The sequence below is a fragment of the Pseudophryne corroboree genome, chromosome 4 (assembly GCF_028390025.1).
Source record: "Pseudophryne corroboree isolate aPseCor3 chromosome 4, aPseCor3.hap2, whole genome shotgun sequence".
Lineage (NCBI taxonomy): Eukaryota > Metazoa > Chordata > Amphibia > Anura > Myobatrachidae > Pseudophryne > Pseudophryne corroboree.
In genome coordinates this window covers 161,272,220-161,295,023 of record NC_086447.1, presented here as the reverse complement: position 1 = coordinate 161,295,023, position 22,804 = coordinate 161,272,220, and positions in this window count along the sequence as shown.

Sequence of the window (22,804 nt, the reverse complement as noted above, 5' to 3'; positions counted from 1 at the left end):
TGGACGCCGGGATCTCATCCTGAATTCCGAACCTTCGTCCCTCTAGGAGGTAAGAACTGAGCAGACACCACAGGAGCGATATCCTGGCCATTAGGATTATATTCCGGCGCATGTGCAGGTGAGAACCGGACCACATTTCCAACTGGCCCCGTGAAACCACTCTGGCATTTTACCTGCTCACCGAAAAGGCCTCTTAGGCCGCACCCATCTTCTTCCTCAACGGAACATATTGATGGATTGTCACAGCAAATCTGATCCGACTCTGGATCCTCAGACCTCTTTCCACAGGAACACACAGAACCTCAACCGTTCAGTATCTACTCTGATACCCACCTCCGACGTCTGCGTCGTTGGGAACAACAGCCTTCCCCTGTGTTGAAGAACAGTCAGAGAGAAACAACGATTTGCACTCGTGTCTTGACCTCACCTTAATCAGGAGAGTGTCCCAGTACAGAATAACAATGGCTCTCACTATTGAAAGAATACCATCCTACTGCCATCACTCCAGTAAAATGGCAAAGACAATCCTGGATATCAACCCAGGTAAGCTGAATGCGGAGAAAAACGCATTTAAACTCCTTTCTACCTTTACGTGCTGGAACTCCCTGGCCTGAGAGATTCCATTCTGTAGTTCAACTTCGTAAGGAGAAATCTTTGTTTCCCGTTTTTTTTTTTGTTTGTTTTTTTAACAGTGACAGCAGGACAATGCCCTGAACCTGACGCAACTCTGGTATGGCGTTGCATACTACCTCCCCTTCCAGAGGGGAAATGGCAAGATCCATTTGAAAAATCAATGAGGGAAACCATCTGTAAACACCAGTATGTCCCCCTTTGGATTCTATAATTAACTCACAGGTCCAAGTCCATTTCCAGACTGACTAAAGAGTAGTAGACGAGTTCCCACCAGAGTGGGTTCCAGCCAGAAAGACCCAACGACATGCGGTGGATGTGGTAGAAACAGAAAACGACATCCGCTTCTGCAAACCTAACAAGGCTGCAGAACTCTTACCTTTTTACCCTCCACAATCTGCACCGAAAGGGAAAAAAGAACGGCATCGAACCAATTAAAATGACTGCATCCCACAACAGAATGCGTCACCAACCGTTGTGAGGGAATCTAACTCACGAAGTTAGACTTACCAGTGGTATCCGCCGAGAATGACTGAACTGAGGCCTCCCCAAACAGCGGTACACCGTCCCAGGGAAAAACTCCAGTATCTCTCGGAGTCAGCCTCAGCATTCCCTCAGCACACCTCCTGTAGTCGCACGGGTTATAGAGAAGAATCAACATAAGAAACATCCCCTACTCTCTTCAGGGTATTTCTATCGGATGGCTTTCCGAATACAAACTCTCCCCCATGTGCATGCAATGCAAATAACTCCAAAGCATATAAATAAAATATCACTTAGCTTCCTGTGTACGATCCTTTGTGACAGGGCCCCGTATCGACCAGGAGTTGACTTTCACAGTATTCTATCCGCGGCGGGAAAATAATAATCATTCGGACTCCTTGTGAGGATCTGAGACCAACTCGTCACGGCCGACCTAGAGCTATATCAACAGAGCGACCAGCACATGAGAAGGAATACTTTTACTTCAGCATTCATTAGAAATCGTAATATGAATATACATAATGTAATACACCTATACACACATATCCTATATATATATATATATATATATATATATATATATACCATACATATAATCGGATTGTCCAGAACCGTCAGGTCCCTAGTGACATTAATGTGTTCTGAATGTGTATGACCATGTACTGAATGCCCCAGTTGTGGATCTAACAGGAAACTTTATGGTCGACAGAAAACCTAGTATTCGTCGACAGCAGGGAATAGTAACCCGACAAAATAACCTTCTTGCGACCCCGAGGGGTCCGAGGGAAGTATACATATATAATTTTAATAACACTCCCCCACAAATATTACCATGTCTGTACTCGAGCTACAGGCCCATGGAACCGTACCATACATATACATATAAATATATATACAGGTATAAGGCAGTTACAGCAAGTTAATTTACATCCAGTAATAACAGTTGGTGCCGACAGGGTCACCCACATAGTGTCTACTTTTGAAAAGCATACAACTACCGACCTGCTGACATTTCATCTACTGAATCAAGTACCAACAGGCGTCGGCGATGCCGACAGGGATCCCCATAGCTGTTTGTGACAGAGCACTCCCGCATGTCGACACGTGGACTAAAAAGCTATAGTGGGTATATCTGACAGGGAAGACACAGACATATATTCACAACACAATGATTTCATGCCCATTATCTAAAATAGTGCTATATATCCCTCTATATAGCACTAAAAACTGTGCCCCCCCCCCCTCATGTGCACTATACACTGGCTTTGGCGGGGACATGGAGAAAATGGCGCTGAATCCTGTTGTGAGGGTTAAGCCACGCCCCTTCTCGGCGCGCTTCAGCCCCGTTATTAATATAACTTTTTTTGCTGGCAGGGGTCCGTATACAGTGCCTATGCACTGTATACTTGTTTAGCCAGACTCCTTGAGGTATATATTGCTGCCCAGGGCGCCCCCCCCCCCCCCCCCCCTGCTCCCTTTCACCCTTGTAGAGCCGTTTGTGTGTGGGAGCAATGGCGCGCAGCCCGACCGCTGCCCGGTACCTATGAGACTCGGAAGTCTTCTGCCGTCACTGAAGTCTTCTATTCTTCTCATACTCACCCGGCTTCTTTCTTCTGGCTTCTGTGAGGGGGGTGACGGCGCGGCTCCGGGAACAAGCAGCTAGGCGCACCAAGTGATCGAACCCTCTGGAGCTAATGGTGTCCTGTAGCCTAAGAAGCAGAGCCTTAAACTCACAGAAATAGGTCTGACTTCTCTCCCCTCAGTCCCACAAAGCAGAGAGCCTGTAGCCAGCAGGTCTCTCTGAAAATAAAAAACCTAACAGAAAGTCTTTTAGAGAAACTCAGTAGAGCTCCCCTAGTGTGTGTCCAGTCTATCCTGGGCACAGAATCTAACTGAGGTCTGGAGAAGGGGCATAGAGGGAGGAGCCAGTTCACACCCATTCAAAGTCTTATAGTGTGCCCATGTCTCCTGCGGATCCCGTCTATACCCCATGGTCCTTACGGAGTCCCCAGCATCCTCTAGGACGTAGGAGAAAATCAGTTAAGTGATATAAAGCATATCATCACTGGATTCTGGAACAGTGAAAATACATTACAGAGTGATGAATAATGCCTCATCATCTGGCAGTCTAACTAATGAATCTGGTATTGGTAGGTCCAAGGCAGGGCCGGATTAAACCTTGGGGGTGCCCGGGGCACTTAAGTCAGGGTGGCCCTGGTGGAAGGAGGGGGTATATTAGATTGTGCATACCTCCCAACATGACCCATTCCAGGAGGGACATAATGCTCTCTATCTGGACTTCCCACTTAATATATGATTGGTGTCACCTGTGTTGAACTATTTAATTGATAAGAAAGGTGCCTCAACACAGGTGATTGCAATCATACATTAAAAAGGAAGTCCAGGTAGAGAGCATGTTGTCCCTCCTGGTATTGGTCATGTTGGGATGTATGGATTGGGTATATTCAATTTAATCCAATGGTGTATATTAGATTCAGGGGTGTATTCAATACCTGTTGGAGCCTTTCCGACGGAAAGGATCCGACAGGTCACTATTCAATGAGCTGGCCAAATCCGACTGTCGGATTTGGCTGCTCCCGACAGCCGCTCCCCGCTTCTCACCCGTCCACGCTGCTCTGTCCACACAGCCGCCCCCCGCTTCTCACCCGTCCACGCAGCTCTGTCCACACAGCCACTCCCCGCCCGTCCATGTCGCTGCATCCACACAGCCGCTCCCCGCTCCTCAGTCGTCCATGCCACTCCTTCCCCGCTCGTCTCCGCACATGGTCCCGTCCTCGCTGACCTGTCCCTCGTCTCATCTCCTCGGTTCCGACATTGTCAATCCGACTTTAAAAAAAGTAGGATTGACATTGTCGGAACCGGTACCAAAACCTGTCGGATTTGGCCGCGGAACACGTGGATCCGACAATCCACGTGGTTTCCAACAAGTCGGGAATTCCAGACTTATCGGAAAAAATGACCTGACAGCTTCCGACACTTATTGAATATACCCAAAACTAATAGTTTAATAATACATGGACACTGTTTATAGCGCCACATAATTGAAAGACAACTATTTTATAAAATTTTCTTGTAGTGGAACAAAGACTACTTAAACAACCTTAAAAATACACATAGAAAAATAAAACCTATCATTTATCACATGCAAGAATAGCAGCAGCCTCTGTACTACTTATACACATTCTGGCTGTCTGGTTCTGCTGCTGCATAAGAGGGAAAGCTAGCGATGTCAGTGTGCTCTGGCTAGGGGGCACCCTGATAAAGGGGGGCCCGGGGTACAGTATGCCCTGCACCCCCACCTTAATCCAGCTATGGTTCCAGGGGAATACTTCCTGCCTGAATATGGAAGGCCATTTCCTTATTCAGCATAACTATGCCCTAGTGCCTAAAGCTAGATCTATCAAAAACTGGTTTGCAGAGTTTTGTGTGGAACAATTTGACTAGCCAACCCCTATCAAACACCTTGGGATCAATTGGAATGCCAACTCAGAGGAAGTCATTATCTCTCAACATACAGTAAGTCCCCAACCTTTCTAATGTTCTTGTGTCTAAATAGAAGCAAATGCCTGTATATCCAAAATATTCACACTGGAGGCTGTTATAGTAGCAAAGGGGTAATTAATTCCATATTAAGGCCCATGGTATTGTAATAAGGTATTCAACAAGCACGTGCAGGTATGGTGTTCAGAAAGGACCGTGCCAGCACCCATGGCACAAGGTAGATGGGGTGACACCATTACTGCCTTAGAGGCACCTGTATTTCGCTTACAGCATGTCTGAAATGGCAACCTGCAGCCTAAAGAGATGCCTACAAGGTTCTTAGGATGCCTGGACCCATTCCCCTCTGTAAAGGCATGATAATACAAGTGCTATGTGGCCTGACCAGGGCACATTAGTGCACTGCTATTGCATTGTGTATGATTGCCCACATGCTTTTAGCCATGTTATGTAGCAATAACATGTATTCCCCCTGAAAATTTCAGTAAGAATGAGTGTCTATGGCTCTTAGAGCTCTTTCTATAAGGAAGAAGACGTGACATTGTTTGATTGTTGCTGACTGGCTGGTCTACATTCCATGATGTGAGATTGGTGTGTTTCTTCCATGGATATAAATAATTCAGCAACGTTTGAGGCAAATCACTTACATTCTTTCTCGCTTGTCTATTTTCATTTGCCTAATTATTGGATTTTAGGCCTATAATTAAAATTTCTTATCGCCGCTATTAGCGGAAAAAATAAATTACGATAACATTTGCAGGAATGCACTAACAATCACAAGCAGGGAGTGGGGCTACGAAAGGAGCCTATAGCTGTGATTAGAGATGAGAGCCGGAAATTTTTCGGGTTTTGTGTTTTGGTTTTGGGTTCGGTTCCGCGGCCGTGTTTTGGGTTCGACCGCGTTTTGGCAAAACCTCGCCGAATTTTTTTTGTCGGATTCGGGTGTGTTTTGGATTCGGGTGTTTTTTTCAAAAAACACTAAAAAACAGCTTAAATCATAGAATTTGGGGGTCATTTTGATCCCAAAGTATTATTAACCTCAAAAACCATAATTTACACTCATTTTCAGTCTATTCTGAATACCTCACAATATTATTTTTAGTCCTAAAATTTGCACCTAGGTCGCTGGATGACTAAGCTAAGCGACCCTAGTGGCCGACACAAACACCTGGCCCATCTAGGAGTGTCACTGCAGTGTCACGCAGGATGGCCCTTCCAAAAAACACTCCCCAAACAGCACATGACGCAAAGAAAAAAAGAGGCGCAATGAGGTAGCTGTGTGAGTAAGATAAGCGACCCTAGTGGCCGACACACAAACACCGGGCCCATCTAGGAGTGTCACTGCAGTGTCACGCAGGATGTCCCTTCCAAAAAACCCTCCCCAAACAGCACATGACGCAAAGAAAAAAAGAGGCGCAATGAGGTAGCTGTGTGAGTAAGATAAGCGACCCTAGTGGCCGACACAAACACCGGGCCCATCTAGGAGTGTCACTGCAGTGTCACGCAGGATGTCCCTTCCAAAAAACCCTCCCCAAACAGCACATGACGCAAAGAAAAAAAGAGGCGCAATGAGGTAGCTGTGTGAGTAAGATAAGCGACCCTAGTGGCCGACACAAACACCGGGCCCATCTAGGAGTGTCACTGCAGTGTCACGCAGGATGTCCCTTCCAAAAAACCCTCCCCAAACAGCACATGACGCAAAGAAAAAAAGAGGCGCAATGAGGTAGCTGTGTGAGTAAGATAAGCGACCCTAGTGGCCGACACAAACACCGGGCCCATCTAGGAGTGTCACTGCAGTGTCACGCAGGATGTCCCTTCCAAAAAACCCTCCCCAAACAGCACATGACGCAAAGAAAAAAAGAGGCGCAATGAGGTAGCTGTGTGAGTAAGATAAGCGACCCTAGTGGCCGACACAAACACCGGGCCCATCTAGGAGTGTCACTGCAGTGTCACGCAGGATGTCCCTTCCAAAAAACCCTCCCCAAACAGCACATGACGCAAAGAAAAAAAGAGGCGCAATGAGGTAGCTGTGTGAGTAAGATAAGCGACCCTAGTGGCCGACACAAACACCGGGCCCATCTAGGAGTGGCACTGCAGTGTCACGCAGGATGTCCCTTCCAAAAAACCCTCCCCAAACAGCACATGACGCAAAGAAAAATTAAAGAAAAAAGAGGTGCAAGATGGAATTGTCCTTGGGCCCTCCCACCCACCCTTATGTTGTATAAACAGGACATGCACACTTTAACCAACCCATCATTTCAGTGACAGGGTCTGCCACACGACTGTGACTGAAATGACGGGTTGGTTTGGACCCCCACCAAAAAAGAAGCAATTAATCTCTCCTTGCACAAACTGGCTCTACAGAGGCAAGATGTCCACCTCATCATCATCCTCCGATATATCACCGTGTACATCCCCCTCCTCACAGATTATCAATTCGTCCCCACTGGAATCCACCATCTCAGCTCCCTGTGTACTTTGTGGAGGCAATTGCTGCTGGTCAATGTCTCCACGGAGGAATTGATTATAATTCATTTTAATGAACATCATCTTCTCCACATTTTCTGGATGTAACCTCGTACGCCGATTGCTGACAAGGTGAGCGGCGGCACTAAACACTCTTTCGGAGTACACACTTGTGGGAGGGCAACTTAGGTAGAATAAAGCCAGTTTGTGCAAGGGCCTCCAAATTGCCTCTTTTTCCTGCCAGTATAAGTACGGACTGTGTGACGTGCCTACTTGGATGCGGTCACTCATATAATCCTCCACCATTCTTTCAATGTTGAGAGAAGCATATGCAGTGACAGTAGACGACATGTCCGTAATCGTTGTCAGGTCCTTCAGTCCGGACCAGATGTCAGCATCAGCAGTCGCTCCAGACTGCCCTGCATCACCGCCAGCGGGTGGGCTCGGAATTCTGAGCCTTTTCCTCGCACCCCCAGTTGCGGGAGAATGTGAAGGAGGAGATGTTGACAGGTCGCGTTCCGCTTGACTTGACAATTTTCTCACCAGCAGGTCTTTCAACCCCAGCAGACTTGTGTCTGCCGGAAAGAGAGATCCAAGGTAGGCTTTAAATCTAGGATCGAGCACGGTGGCCAAAATGTAGTGCTCTGATTTCAACAGATTGACCACCCGTGAATCCTTGTTAAGCGAATTAAGGGCTCCATCCACAAGTCCCACATGCCTAGCGGAATCGCTCCGTGTTAGCTCCTCCTTCAATGTCTCCAGCTTCTTCTGCAAAAGCCTGATGAGGGGAATGACCTGACTCAGGCTGGCAGTGTCTGAACTGACTTCACGTGTGGCAAGTTCAAAGGGCATCAGAACCTTGCACAACGTTGAAATCATTCTCCACTGCACTTGAGACAGGTGCATTCCACCTCCTATATCGTGCTCAATTGTATAGGCTTGAATGGCCTTTTGCTGCTCCTCCAACCTCTGAAGCATATAGAGGGTTGAATTCCACCTCGTTACCACTTCTTGCTTCAGATGATGGCAGGGCAGATTCAGTAGTTTTTGGTGGTGCTCCAGTCTTCTGTACGTGGTGCCTGTACGCCGAAAGTGTCCCGCAATTCTTCTGGCCACCGACAGCATCTCTTGCACGCCCCTGTCGTTTTTTAAAAAATTCTGCACCACCAAATTCAAGGTATGTGCAAAACATGGAACGTGCTGGAATTTGCCCATATTTAATGCACACACAATATTGCTGGCGTTGTCCGATGCCACAAATCCACAGGAGAGTCCAATTGGGGTAAGCCATTCCGCGATGATCTTCCTCAGTTGCCGTAAGAGGTTTTCAGCTGTGTGCGTATTCTGGAAACCGGTGATACAAAGCGTAGCCTGCCTAGGAAAGAGTTGTCGTTTGCGAGATGCTGCTACTGGTGCCGCCGCTGCTGTTCTTGCGGCGGGAGTCCATACATCTACCCAGTGGGCTGTCACAGTCATATAGTCCTGACCCTGCCCTGCTCCACTTGTCCACATGTCCGTGGTTAAGTGGACATTGGGTACAGATGCATTTTTTAGGACACTGGTGACTCTTTTTCTGAGGTCTGTGTACATTTTCGGTATCGCCTGCCTAGAGAAATGGAACCTAGATGGTATTTGGTACCGGGGACACAGTACCTCCAACAAGTCTCTAGTTGGCTCTGCAGTAATGATGGATACTGGAACCACGTTTCTCACCACCCAGGATGCCAAGGCCTCAGTTATCCGCTTTGCAGCAGGATGACTGCTGTGATATTTCATCTTCCTCGCAAAGGACTGTTGGACAGTCAATTGCTTACTGGAAGTAGTACAAGTGGTCTTCCGACTTCCCCTCTGGGATGACCATCGACTCCCAGCAGCAACAACAGCAGCGCCAGCAGCAGTAGGCGTTATACGCAAGGATGCATCGGAGGAATCCCAGGCAGGAGAGGACTCGTCAGAATTGCCAGTGACATGGCCTGCAGGACTATTGGCATTCCTGGGGAAGGAGGAAATTGACACTGAGGGAGTTGGTGGTGGGGTGGTTTGCGTGAGCTTGGTTACAAGAGGAAGGGATTTACTGGTCAGTGGACTGCTTCCGCTGTCACCCAAAGTTTTTGAACTTGTCACTGACTTATTATGAATGCGCTGCAGGTGACGTATAAGGGAGGATGTTCCGAGGTGGTTAACGTCCTTACCCCTACTTATTACAGCTTGACAAAGGCAACACACGGCTTGACAAATGTTGTCCGCATTTCTGGTGAAATACTTCCACACCGAAGAGCTGATTTTTTTGGTATTTTCACCAGGCATGTCAACGGCCCTATTCCTCCCATGGACAACAGGTGTCTCCCCGGGTGCCTGACTTAAACAAACCACCTCACCATCAGAATCCTCCTTGTCAATTTCCTCCCCAGCGCCAGCAACACCCATATCCTCCTCATCCTGGTGTACTTCAACACTGACATTTTCAATCTGACTATCAGGAACTGGACTGCGGGTGCTCCTTCCAGCACTTGCAGGGGGCGTGCAAATGGTGGAAGGCGCATGCTCTTCACGTCCAGTGTTGGGAAGGTCAGGCATCGCAACCGACACAATTGGACTCTCCTTGTGGATTTGGGATTTCGAAGAACGCACAGTTCTTTGCGGTGCTTTTGCCAGCTTGAGTCTTTTCAGTTTTCTAGCGAGAGGCTGAGTGCATCCATCCTCCTGTGAAGCTGAACCACTAGCCATGAACATAGGCCAGGGCCTCAGCCGTTCCTTGCCACTCCGTGTGGTAAATGGCATATTGGCAAGTTTACGCTTCTCCTCCGACAATTTTATTTTAGGTTTTGGAGTCCTTTTTTTACTGATATTTGGTGTTTTGGATTTGACATGCTCTGTACTATGCCATTGGGCATCGGCCTTGGCAGACGACGTTGCTGGCATTTCATCGTCTCGGCCATGACTAGTGGCAGCAGCTTCAGCACGAGGTGGAAGTGGATCTTGATCTTTCCCTAATTTTGGAACCTCAACATTTTTGTTCTCCATATTTTAATAGGCACAACTAAAAGGCACCTCAGGTAAACAATGGAGATGGATGGATACTAGTATACAATTATGGATGGACTGCCGAGTGCCGACACAGAGGTAGCTACAGCCGTGGACTACTGTACTGTGTCTGCTGCTAATATAGACTGGATGATTGATAATGAGATGAAATCAATATATATATGTATGTATATATAATATCACTAGTACTGCAGCCGGACAGGTAGATAATATATTTATTAGGTATTGGTAATGATGACTGATGACGGACCTGCTGGACACTGTCAGCTCAGCAGCACCGCAGACTGCTACAGTAAGCTACTATACTATAGTAGTATGTACAAAGAAGAAAGAAAAAAAAAAACCACGGGTAGGTGGTATACAATATTATATATATATATATTATATGTACAGAAAGGAGGCGGCACTCAGAGTCTTCAGTATCAAGTGAAAAACCGACCCGTGTTTATTTCAACGTTTCGGGGGACGGACCCCCGTCTTCAGGAAACACAAAACAAGTGTAATGTACAATGCCAACTTAAATAACTCACCCCATCCGTGAAACGCCAGCCTCCGGTGCGAAGGCGCCGCCCGCGGCTCCGGGTCCCGAACTTCCGGTCACGTGACTCCCCTGTTTGCGGAAGCTGCGTCACCACGTAGCCAGACGGCGTCCTGCAGCGGCTGTTGGCATGGAAACATGTCAATGAAAACAATACAGTGAAAATTCCCAACACCATTTCGTGCAGCCCAATCTCACATGAGGGCTGAAAAAACATAATCATATACATATGCAAACTGACAGTTATATACCAAGTGTAATAAATAGTGCCCATATTAGACACACTGGTTGTAAATAATCCAGTGTGAAGCGTGATGAGAATAAAATGTAATAAAATAGATTAAAATAGATTCTGTATCAACTTCTGGGTCCTGCAGATCGCTACTAACAATATATCTGTAACATTATTGTGTAAACATATTTCACCACTCATAGCATGCAATGTTCTAGCGCCAGACCACCCTCTTTCCTAGTGTGTCACCGATCAGATCACCCAGATCATTATCAAGCTCAGCAGCCCACTGGTCAATGCATGTTATATATGCTGCTGATCTATTATCCTTAAAGAAAACAGCTCAGCCCTAGGCCATCATTCAAACCTCTTGGGGTAATGGTATCTAACTTGTAGATCCACCGCGATTCAAGCTGTAGCAGTTTTTTTGCCCTGTTTCCTCCCCGCAGGGATGCTGGGACTTGGTCTACTATCTTGTATCGCAGTGAAGCTAATGAGTGTTGGGCTTGGGCAAAGTGACGTGCCACTGGCTGCTCACTTGCTCCTGATTGCAGTGCTGCCCGGATGGCCGATCTATGCTGGGCCATTCGTTCCTTAAATTGGCACTGTGTTTTTCCCACGTAGTAAGTACTACATGGGCAGGTGAGAACGTAAATGACAAAATTGGAGCTGCAAGTCAGTGGCCTTTTAATTGGGATCTTTTTACCCGTGTGGGGATGTGAAATATAATTCCCTGTCAGCATATAGCTGCAGGTCGTACATCCCAAGCACTTATAGCAGCCTGGCTTACGACTCAAAAAATTTGTAGCGGCCGCTGTATTGGTAAACCCTGTGATGTCACTTTTCACCAGGAGATCTTTTAGATTTGCGCTGCGAGTGTAACATGGCATAATTGTTTTGTGTTGTAAAGCAGGTAAACTGGGGTCCGATGCTACCATTGGCCACAGCTGTTTCATTTGTTTTCCTGTTCTCCGACTAGCTGTATTAAATTCATTAAAGAGGGTGATCCATGCGAGGACTCCACTGTTACAAATGATGAACTGTTTCGTGAGCTATTTAAACTACGTAAACGGGAGATTGATTTCATGTATCACGGAAAGACCCTTTCTGATTATTTCAGAAATAAGCAAATTCCGAGAGGTTTTCGTGTACAGAACACCCCCACCATTGGGCGGTACAATGCTTCGTTCTGCAAACGATGGATTTCGGTCCTGAACAAGTGCGCAATGGACCTGATGCTACTCGTCATAGAGGAGTCCACCCGGGAAGTCAATCTTACAAAGGAAAAATTGCGCTCATTTGAAGAAAAACATCTAAAGACGCTGGTAGAGGATAAATCCGTAAACTGGCTGGAAAAACTGAAGTCACAGGTGGATACATATAGAATTGAACTTACTAAATACAAAAAAGAAAAATTACGCAAGGTACAGGCCGACTACGAACAGCACAGAGTCTACACATGGCTAGCTAACACCACCAATAATCAAGGAGGCGCACGCCCAGGCCGGGGACGCAGATGGAGAACAGCGAGACATCAACAAAGTACATCAGCCAGTGACACTGATGACACAGTCGCCTCTGACACAGTTTCCATCACGAAGGAAGTCCCTTTAGGGGCCGTTACCCGGGCAGTGGCCTCGGGAAAAAGAAAAAATCCACAAGGAGGGGCGGCCAGTCGAGGAGGCAGACGGGGCGGAAGACCCCCCCGGTCGCACCGGACTTAATTTTCAATCTGTCCTCCTCCCCTCTTTCCCCAGCAGAAAACTCAGTGCTCAGTAAGGGCCTCTCTTATATACCCACCAATGCCCCGAGCAAATTTGGATGGAAGGTGGAGACATACAAGTTTAACAGGTTATTAAAATTAAAGGAGTATTTTGGCAAACCCACTGAGAAATTTACGGAGAGAGCCTTGAAGCCACAGATCAGGAAATTGGGACAAGCTTCGCAATTTGATCCCGTGTCACAACATCCTTCTATCAGAACTTTCACACGTATGATGGACTCTCTACAGGATGAACCAGCCCCGATGATGTATAAGAACCTTACCAAAGATGAAAATCTTGCACTTAAGTCTCTCAGGGACAGGCAGGACATCATCATCAGGGGGGCGGATAAGGGGGGTGCCATTGTAGTGATGAACACGACGGATTATATTATGGAATGCAACCGGCTATTGTCTGATGGTGATACATACTTAGCTTTAGATGGCGACCCCACCACGGCCTTTAAGACCGAACTTGACTCCATATTAATGGAGGCCAAGGGTGAGGGACTTATATCATCAGAAGTGTATAATAAATTAAGCTGTGCACACCCTGTGGTGCCTGTGTTCTACATAATTCCAAAAGTCCATAAGGATGCGAAAAATCCCCCTGGGCGTCCGATTATATCGGCCAGGGGTTCCTTATGTGAACCAATATCTATCTTTTTAGACACGTTTTTACAACCGTGTGTTCAGGCCACCTCTTCACATCTGAAAGACACAAATATGCTCCTTAATAAATTGTTATCTTTGGATAGGATACCGTCTGGGATGACCATGGCATCCATGGACGTCACCAGCCTGTACACATGTATTCCCCACCAGGCAGGCATCATGGCAGTAAAGCACTTGATTCTTAACAACTGTGCTTACGAGGGGCCTGATATTGAGCTTTTTGTACGGTTATTAGAATTTACGTTAACTAAGAATTACTTTCTATTCAACGGGCGGTTTTTTCAGCAAACCGCAGGATGCGCGATGGGGTCGGCCGTGGCTCCATCTCTGGCTAATGCATATATGTGGGAGGTGGAGAGACAACTGTTCTTCACGGACAGATCCATCTCCACACATATAATATTGTATTACAGATACATTGATGATTTACTGCTGTTTTGGGATGGGGATCCGGAAGCCCTGAGATGCCTGGTAGACATACAAAATGCCTCAGACAGTCCAGTCAAGCTTACACTGGTCATGGATGCACAGCAAATTTGTTTTTTGGATGTGCAAATCATGATTAAACAAGGCAAGATTCAGACATCGATTTATACCAAACCCACAGACCGCAACACTCTGTTGCGGTTTGATAGCTTTCATCCCCCAGCCACAGTCAGAGGTTTGCCTTTCTCCCAGTTCCTCAGGGTCCACAGGATCACCAGTGAACCCGAGGAGCTGGAAGTACAACTCAACATCATGACTGAAAAGTTTTTACAAAGAGGATACCCCCTGAAACTGTTACAGATAGCAAAAAAGAAAGCAACTGCCAAAAACAGATTGGAGTTACTCCATGGCCAACCAGCTAAATCTGCGGATAATAGGGTTCCGTGGATAAATGAATTTAATACAGCTAGTCGGAGAACAGGAAAACAAATGAAACAGCTGTGGCCAATGGTAGCATCGGACCCCAGTTTACCTGCTTTACAACACAAAACAATTATGCCATGTTACACTCGCAGCGCAAATCTAAAAGATCTCCTGGTGAAAAGTGACATCACAGGGTTTACCAATACAGCGGCCGCTACAAATTTTTTGAGTCGTAAGCCAGGCTGCTATAAGTGCTTGGGATGTACGACCTGCAGCTATATGCTGACAGGGAATTATATTTCACATCCCCACACGGGTAAAAAGATCCCAATTAAAAGGCCACTGACTTGCAGCTCCAATTTTGTCATTTACGTTCTCACCTGCCCATGTAGTACTTACTACGTGGGAAAAACACAGTGCCAATTTAAGGAACGAATGGCCCAGCATAGATCGGCCATCCGGGCAGCACTGCAATCAGGAGCAAGTGAGCAGCCAGTGGCACGTCACTTTGCCCAAGCCCAACACTCATTAGCTTCACTGCGATACAAGATAGTAGACCAAGTCCCAGCATCCCTGCGGGGAGGAAACAGGGCAAAAAAACTGCTACAGCTTGAATCGCGGTGGATCTACAAGTTAGATACCATTACCCCAAGAGGTTTGAATGATGGCCTAGGGCTGAGCTGTTTTCTTTAAGGATAATAGATCAGCAGCATATATAACATGCATTGACCAGTGGGCTGCTGAGCTTGATAATGATCTGGGTGATCTGATCGGTGACACACTAGGAAAGAGGGTGGTCTGGCGCTAGAACATTGCATGCTATGAGTGGTGAAATATGTTTACACAATAATGTTACAGATATATTGTTAGTAGCGATCTGCAGGACCCAGAAGTTGATACAGAATCTATTTTAATCTATTTTATTACATTTTATTCTCATCACGCTTCACACTGGATTATTTACAACCAGTGTGTCTAATATGGGCACTATTTATTACACTTGGTATATAACTGTCAGTTTGCATATGTATATGATTATGTTTTTTCAGCCCTCATGTGAGATTGGGCTGCACGAAATGGTGTTGGGAATTTTCACTGTATTGTTTTCATTGACATGTTTCCATGCCAACAGCCGCTGCAGGACGCCGTCTGGCTACGTGGTGACGCAGCTTCCGCAAACAGGGGAGTCACGTGACCGGAAGTTCGGGACCCGGAGCCGCGGGCGGCGCCTTCGCACCGGAGGCTGGCGTTTCACGGATGGGGTGAGTTATTTAAGTTGGCATTGTACATTACACTTGTTTTGTGTTTCCTGAAGACGGGGGTCCGTCCCCCGAAACGTTGAAATAAACACGGGTCGGTTTTTCACTTGATACTGAAGACTCTGAGTGCCGCCTCCTTTCTGTACATATACTTGGAGAAGCACTCCATGAGGAGGGCACCGGAGCAAATTCCCAGGAGGAGAGAGAGTGCCGGGCTGTAAAGAGGAGTATATATATATTATATACAATTATATATATATTAAACTGGTGGTGATTGATTATTAAACTGGTGGTCAGGTCACGTTGCAACTTGCAACTAGTACTCCGAGTCCTAAGCAGACAATCACAAAATATATTATTATACTGGTGGTCAGTGTGGTCACAACAATGGCAGTGTGGCACTGACTCTGGCAGCAAAAGTGTGCACTGTACGTTATATGTACTCCTGAGTCCTGCTCTCAGACTCTAACTGCTCCCCACTGTCAGTGTCTCCCCCACAAGTCAGATAATACACTTACAGTCACACTATCTAATCTATAAATATCACTTCAGCAAGTAGTATAGTAGTATACAGTATAGTAGTACTCCTCCTAATAATGCTCCCCAAAATACTGTGTCTCTCTCTTCTCTAAACGGAGAGGACGCCAGCCACGTCCTCTCCCTATGACTCTATAAATATCACTTCAGCAAGTAGTAGAGTAGTATACAGTATAGTAGTACTCCTCCTAATAATGCTCCCCAAAATACTGTGTCTGAGTAGTATACAGTATAGTAGTACTCCTCCTAATAATGCTCCCCAAAATACTGTGTCTCTCTCTTCTCTAAACGGAGAGGACGCCAGCCACGTCCTCTCCCTATGACTCTATAAATATCACTTCAGCAAGTAGTAGAGTAGTATACAGTATAGTAGTACTCCTCCTAATAATGCTCCCCAAAATACTGTGTCTCTCTCTTCTCTAAACGGAGAGGACGCCAGCCACGTCCTCTCCCTATGACTCTATAAATATCACTTCAGCAAGTAGTAGAGTAGTATACAGTATAGTAGTACTCCTCCTAATAATGCTCCCCAAAATAGTATACTGTGTCTCTCTCTTCTCTAAACGGAGAGGACGCCAGCCACGTCCTCTCCCTATGACTCTATAAATATCACTTCAGCAAGTAGTATAGTAGTATACAGTATAGTAGTACTCCTCCTAATAATGCTCCCCAAAATACTGTGTCTCTCTCTTCTCTAAACGGAGAGGACGCCAGCCACGTCCTCTCCCTATGACTCTATAAATATCACTTCAGCAAGTAGTAGAGTAGTATACAGTATAGTAGTACTCCTCCTAATAATGCTCCCCAAAATACTGTGTCTGAGTAGTATACAGTATAGTAGTACTCCTCCTAATAATGCTCCCCAAAATACTGTGTCTCTCTCTTCTCTAAACGGAGAGGACGCCAGCCACGTCCTCTCCCTATGACTCTATAAATATCACTTCAGCAAGTAGTATAGTAGTATACAGTATAGTAGTACTCCTCCTAATAATGCTCCCCAAAATAGTATACTGTGTCTCTCTCTTCTCTAAACGGAGAGGACGCCAGCCACGTCCTCTCCCTATGACTCTATAAATATCACTTCAGCAAGTAGTAGAGTAGTATACAGTATAGTAGTACTCCTCCTAATAATGCTCCCCAAAATACTGTGTCTCTCTCTTCTCTAAACGGAGAGGACGCCAGCCACGTCCTCTCCCTATGACTCTCAATGCACGTGTGAAAATGGCGGCGACGCGCGGCTCCTTATATAGAATCCGAGTCTCGCGAGAATCCGACAGCGGGATGATGACGTTCGGGCGTGCTCGGGTTAACCGAGCAAGGCGGGAGGATCCGAGCCTGCTCGGACCCGTGGAAAAAAGCTGAAGTTCGGGCGGGTTCGGATTCAGAGGAACCGAACCCGCTCATCACTACCTGTGATGTGCAGAGAAGTGAAATGATCATAAAAGCAATCACTTGGGGCTGTTCTACACTTGCGCTGTCTGCTGACCAGGCTTGTGTGGTTGCCATTGCCTGGGAGGGTTCTCGAAGAACTCTCTTCCAGTAATCTGTGCTACATAGTAACCCATAGGCTACTATAGGGCAATGCCATCTGGACATGATGTTATCCTATTGGGGCCAAGCTCCCATATGCTTAGCTTGTAAATCCAGCAGCACTGCAGCTCCCATAGAATGGAGAGACTGCAGCAGATATCAAATATCTGCTGTGATCTCTTCTTAGTACATCTGGGGGATATAAATATTTTCATGTACCCCCTCGCACCCCCCCCCCCCCCCCCAAAAAAAAAAGGTCTTTTTTTTTTTTTTTTTTGGGGGGGGGGGGGGGGGATATCCCGCAAATATCTGATGATACATAGGTCCCTCACTATCAAATAAATAGATAATACAAGTTACCTTGAAGTCCTGATATCTGTATATGATCACAGAACTCCTCTGTGGCCGCTGATCGTTACATTCTATTTGCCATTTTGCAGTAGGGGGTACAGTACATTATGATTACTCCCATTATAAATACACTCACTTAACAAATTGTAATATATTCTGAACTTCATTTTACTGATTGATCTTATATACATCTCTTGGTGATCATAACGTGACCTTGTTAATTTCTTTGGTTAACAATGAATCAATAGATTCAAATTAAATAGGACATCCAGTAGTTGAGGGGTTATAGTCAGCCACTATGTTTTATTATACTCTGAAAGATGCAGTCTTGGTATTTTATGTTAATGTTGGATAATATATTGTTGTTATGATTCATGTAACCTCCTTCTTTAAAATATTCGGTTTGACCTCTGGCCAGCTTTGGAGGACGTTTCTACTACTTGCTGAGCATCAAAGTACATGTTTAAATGTTTTTTCTACCAGTATATATTTGTGTGGCAGTTTGCAGATCTCCCTATCAGTAATTGATTCCACATGGTAGGTCAATTTCCAGCTGAAGTAGAACTATAAGTTTTAACATGTCTTAAGCAGGGTACACACAGGACGATTTAGCCAACTATTTTTGCTAGATAGGTCGTTGAACGATAATATTCCGTGTGTACAGGCTAGATCGTTCACTAGGCGCTCTCCCGCGGGTAAATGACAAAATCGTTGATAGTCTGTGCTGCAAGGTCAATTTTGGCTAGATCATTTACTGTCTACACAGTGTGTATGAATGATGAACTATTTTGGCTAGATGATGTCATCTAGCCACTAAGAAAATATTCAAATTTGGAGCCCAAAACCATCTAGGCAAGATCTTTGAAAGACTGAAAGATTTGGCTAGATCTTTCCATGTGTACACTCTAGATCAGGCATTCCCAACCACGGTCCTCAAGGCACACCAACAGTGCAGGTTTTAGTTATATCCAGGCTGCAGCACAGATGATTAAATCAAAATAACTGAGCAACTAATTAATTCACCTGTGTTCAAGCCTGGATATCACTAAAACCTGCACTGTTAGTGTGCCTTGAGGACCGTGGTTGGGAATGCCTGCTCTAGATCGTTGAGTCAGGAGCAGGGAGCTGATAGTGAAAGATTTTATCTTTCAGTCTTTCAATCTTTCGGTCTTTCCGTGTGTACCCAGCTTTAGACTGGCATGGTATGGTGGGAGCTGTAGTTCTTCAATGATTGGAGAGGAATATACTGTATTATAAACCTGTTGCCCAATAAGGTTCATGACTATTTTATAAAAGTTAATTCTTATATCTGTAATAATCTACAATATGGAGTTAATTCCTTATATTATTCAAGATTTAAATCCCACTATCCAGGTCCATACAGGTGCAGCCACCCAGGGCACAGAGCTGAGAGAGCTTCACTGTTACTGCCCCAATGGCACCTGTGCTCACGGGCACAACATACCACAGTGACATACATACACCCATATATATACACTGTAGTAATAAAGCAAGATGCCATAATACCCAAGTACAAAAATGACATATTGCCTCAGAAGCACACAGATGAGAAAACTACACATTATTCATATATTCTATTAAATTACTCTCCGTCTCTCTCTCTCTCTCTCTCTGTTTGGAGCTTGATGGATGAGGTCCCCATGCCAGCTTGGGAGGGAAAGGTAAGCAGGAGATATCTGTTATGTCTCCTGCGTTACCTTCATGATAAATGGTCCCAAAACTTAACGTTTACAAAAGTAGATGAAAATTTTAATTTTCACCTACTTTTGTAGAAATTAAGTGATAATAAATATGCCTCTAAGGGTTGAGTGCAAAATCATGGCACACAGCATGCTGATGGTCAGGATCCTGGAAGCGGAATATTGATGTTACAAATCCCGGCGTATTCTGGTGACTATTTTAACCCTAATCCTAAAACACCCCTCCTGCAGTCTAACCCTAACAGTCCCTTCCCACAGCCTAACCCTCCCCCTAGTGTCTAACCCTTACCCATCCTTCCCACAGCCTAACCCTCCCCCTAGTACCTAATCCTTACCCATCCTTCCCACGGCCTAACCCTCCCCCTTGTGTCTAACCCTTACCCATCCTTCCCACAGCCTAACCCTCCCCCTAGTGTCTAACCCTTACCCATCCTTCCCACGGCCTAACCCTCCCCCTAGTGCCCAATCCTTACCCATCCTTCCCACAGCCTAACCCTAGCTATCCTCCCCACAGCCTAACCCTACCCTCCCACAGCCTAACCCTCCACCTAGTACCTAATCCTTACCCATCCTCCCCACAGCCTAACCCTACCCTCCCACAGCCTAACCCTCCACCTAGTGCCTAATCCTTACCCATCCTCCCCACAGCCTAACCCTACCCTCCCACAGCCTAACCCTCCACCTAGTGCCTAATCCTTACTCATCCTTCCAATGGCCTAACCCCAGCCATGCTCCCCACAGCCTAACCCTAACCCTACCCTCCCACAGCCTAACCCTCCCCACAGTGCCTAACCCTTACCCATCCTTACCACAGCCTAACCCTCCCCCTAGTGCCTAACCCTTACCCATCCTATCAACGGCCTAACCCTAGCCATCCTCCCCACAGCCTAACCCTCCCCCTAGTGCCTAACCCTTACCCATCCTTCCCACAGCCTAGGCCTCCCCCTAGTGCCTAACCCTTACCCATCCTTCCCACAGCCTAGGCCTCCCCCTAGTGCCTAACCCTTACCCATCCTTCCAACGGCCTAACCCTAGCCATCCTCCCCACAGCCTAACTCTACCCTCCCACAGCCTAAACCTCCCCCTAGTGCCTAACCCTTACCCATCCTTCCCACAGCCTAACCCTAGCCATCCTCCCCACAGTCTAACCCTAACCCAACCTCGGGCAGCCTAACCCTCCTCCTAGTGCCTAACCCTTACCCATCCCCTCCTGCATCCTAATCCTAACCATCTCTACCCCCCAAGCCTTACCCTTACCCTCCCCTTAGCGCCTAACCCTAAACCTAACTCAAACTCAAATACTTACTGTCGGGATTCCGCTGACATGATTTTGAATGTCAGCATGCTGTTTTCCGGGATATTAACTACACCCCCTCCATAATACATAAGGCTATTTCATGGGATGTTTTATATCACTGTACACTTTAATATTGGTATGTCACAGTTGTTTGCGTGCTTTCCCTCTTTCATTATATCTGTCTTGGTCAATTAATTAGCTTCCTCACGCACTCATTTAACAAAGTTTTTCTCAATATTTTCCACAATACTTATTTGTCGCTGCAATGTTGTTATTAGATAGGCCTTTCCTGTAGTCATACACTAGTCAAATGTTTTAGAACACCTCTATTTTTCCAGCTGTTACTGACATTTTTGCAGTTTAATGTCTCAGTGTACTCTGAAATGAGTACATAAAGTGAATAAACAATTGGGATAGAAAAAAAGAAATCTTAGAACCATTTTGTTGACTCAGTAGCATCTTTTGCAGATATAATCGCTGAACACACTTGTGGTTTTATTTCTACAATGGAAATCAAATATTGCTTGGAAAGCTCTTCCCAACACTGTTTCAGAATTGCTCTTGTAGCATGCTTTGCTTTCACCCTTCTGTCCACTTTATCCCAAACCATCTTGATGGGGTTTAAGTCTGCAGTCCATGCTGGTCATTCCATGATTTGAAGTTTACCATCTTGTTCTTTCCTTTCAAGGTAGTCCTGACAAAGCCTACGGGTATGCTTTGGGTCATTATCTTGCTGTAGGATCAGAAGTTATTACATGGTGCTGCAAAATGCTGTGGTCGGCCTTTTGGCTCAGAGTACCAGTCACTATGAACAAGGTGCCCACTTGGGATACAGTAAAAGAGTCCTGGACCATCAGACTCCCACTGTTTGACAGTTGGTGTCATAGGGGTTTATTTACTAAGTGATGGCTTGTAAAAATCTTCCAGTCTTCGGTACTCCATTGGCGGTGCTTCACGTTCCAAGTAAGTCTCTTTTTCATTGCTGCAGAAGAGCTGTAAGTTCCCAGCGCTTGCTCCCTGCAAAAAGCCTTTTTTTAAAAAAAAATAACTCTGAAATTGACATTATTACAACCTTTAGCAGTTTACCGCTTATCCTTGTACAATTCAGGTTATTCACTGGACTTGAATTGCTTACATTTCAATAAATGCTGGAAAATTGGGGGTGTTCTAAAATGATTGACTGGTAGTGTTTCTGCCCTAAATGTAATCAAGAACAGCATGACATTTAATATTGCTTGTGGGATTGTTCTCTCCTCAGACATTTATGAAAATAAGTCAGGCAGTATGTACAGCAAAACTTGGTATACTACAGTACTGAACAGTATGTCCCATTCACTTCTGAATAGGCGGTTTTGGTTAGATTCTTGTGTGGCAATGCACTACAAAGGGCTGTAAAAAAACTGCTGTTGGTAATTAGTGACATAGGTAGTAAAATAATCTTACAGAACTGGATGGGGGCCACACCCACCTCCCATGCTGTCCTTATTTCTGGAAAAGGTATCCTACCTGTTCTGAATGGACTGGGTGAAAATGCTAATAAAGTCACACATTGGCCATGTCATGTCTATTTGGGAGAGTTATTGTATACTGACAATTTGCCTGCATCCACCAAGACCCAAATTCAGAAGTGCCTACAACACATCAAGTGGTATGAGCTTAGACTTAAAGCAGAGGACCCTCCTGTCAAGTTACTTCAGAACTCTCTGATGTACAGATGTTTCCTCATATATCTAGCCTCAATGCGCCATGCAGTGGAAGATGCCTAGCGGGAGTGAGCTCTGTACGCAACAGGAAACTGGGCTGATTCAAATTATATGCAACACTTGGCCAATATATTATGTGCAACTGAGTCTGCAAATGAAGCACAACAGAACTTGGCATGGAAAAAACCTGCTTCGCTGCATCGTAGC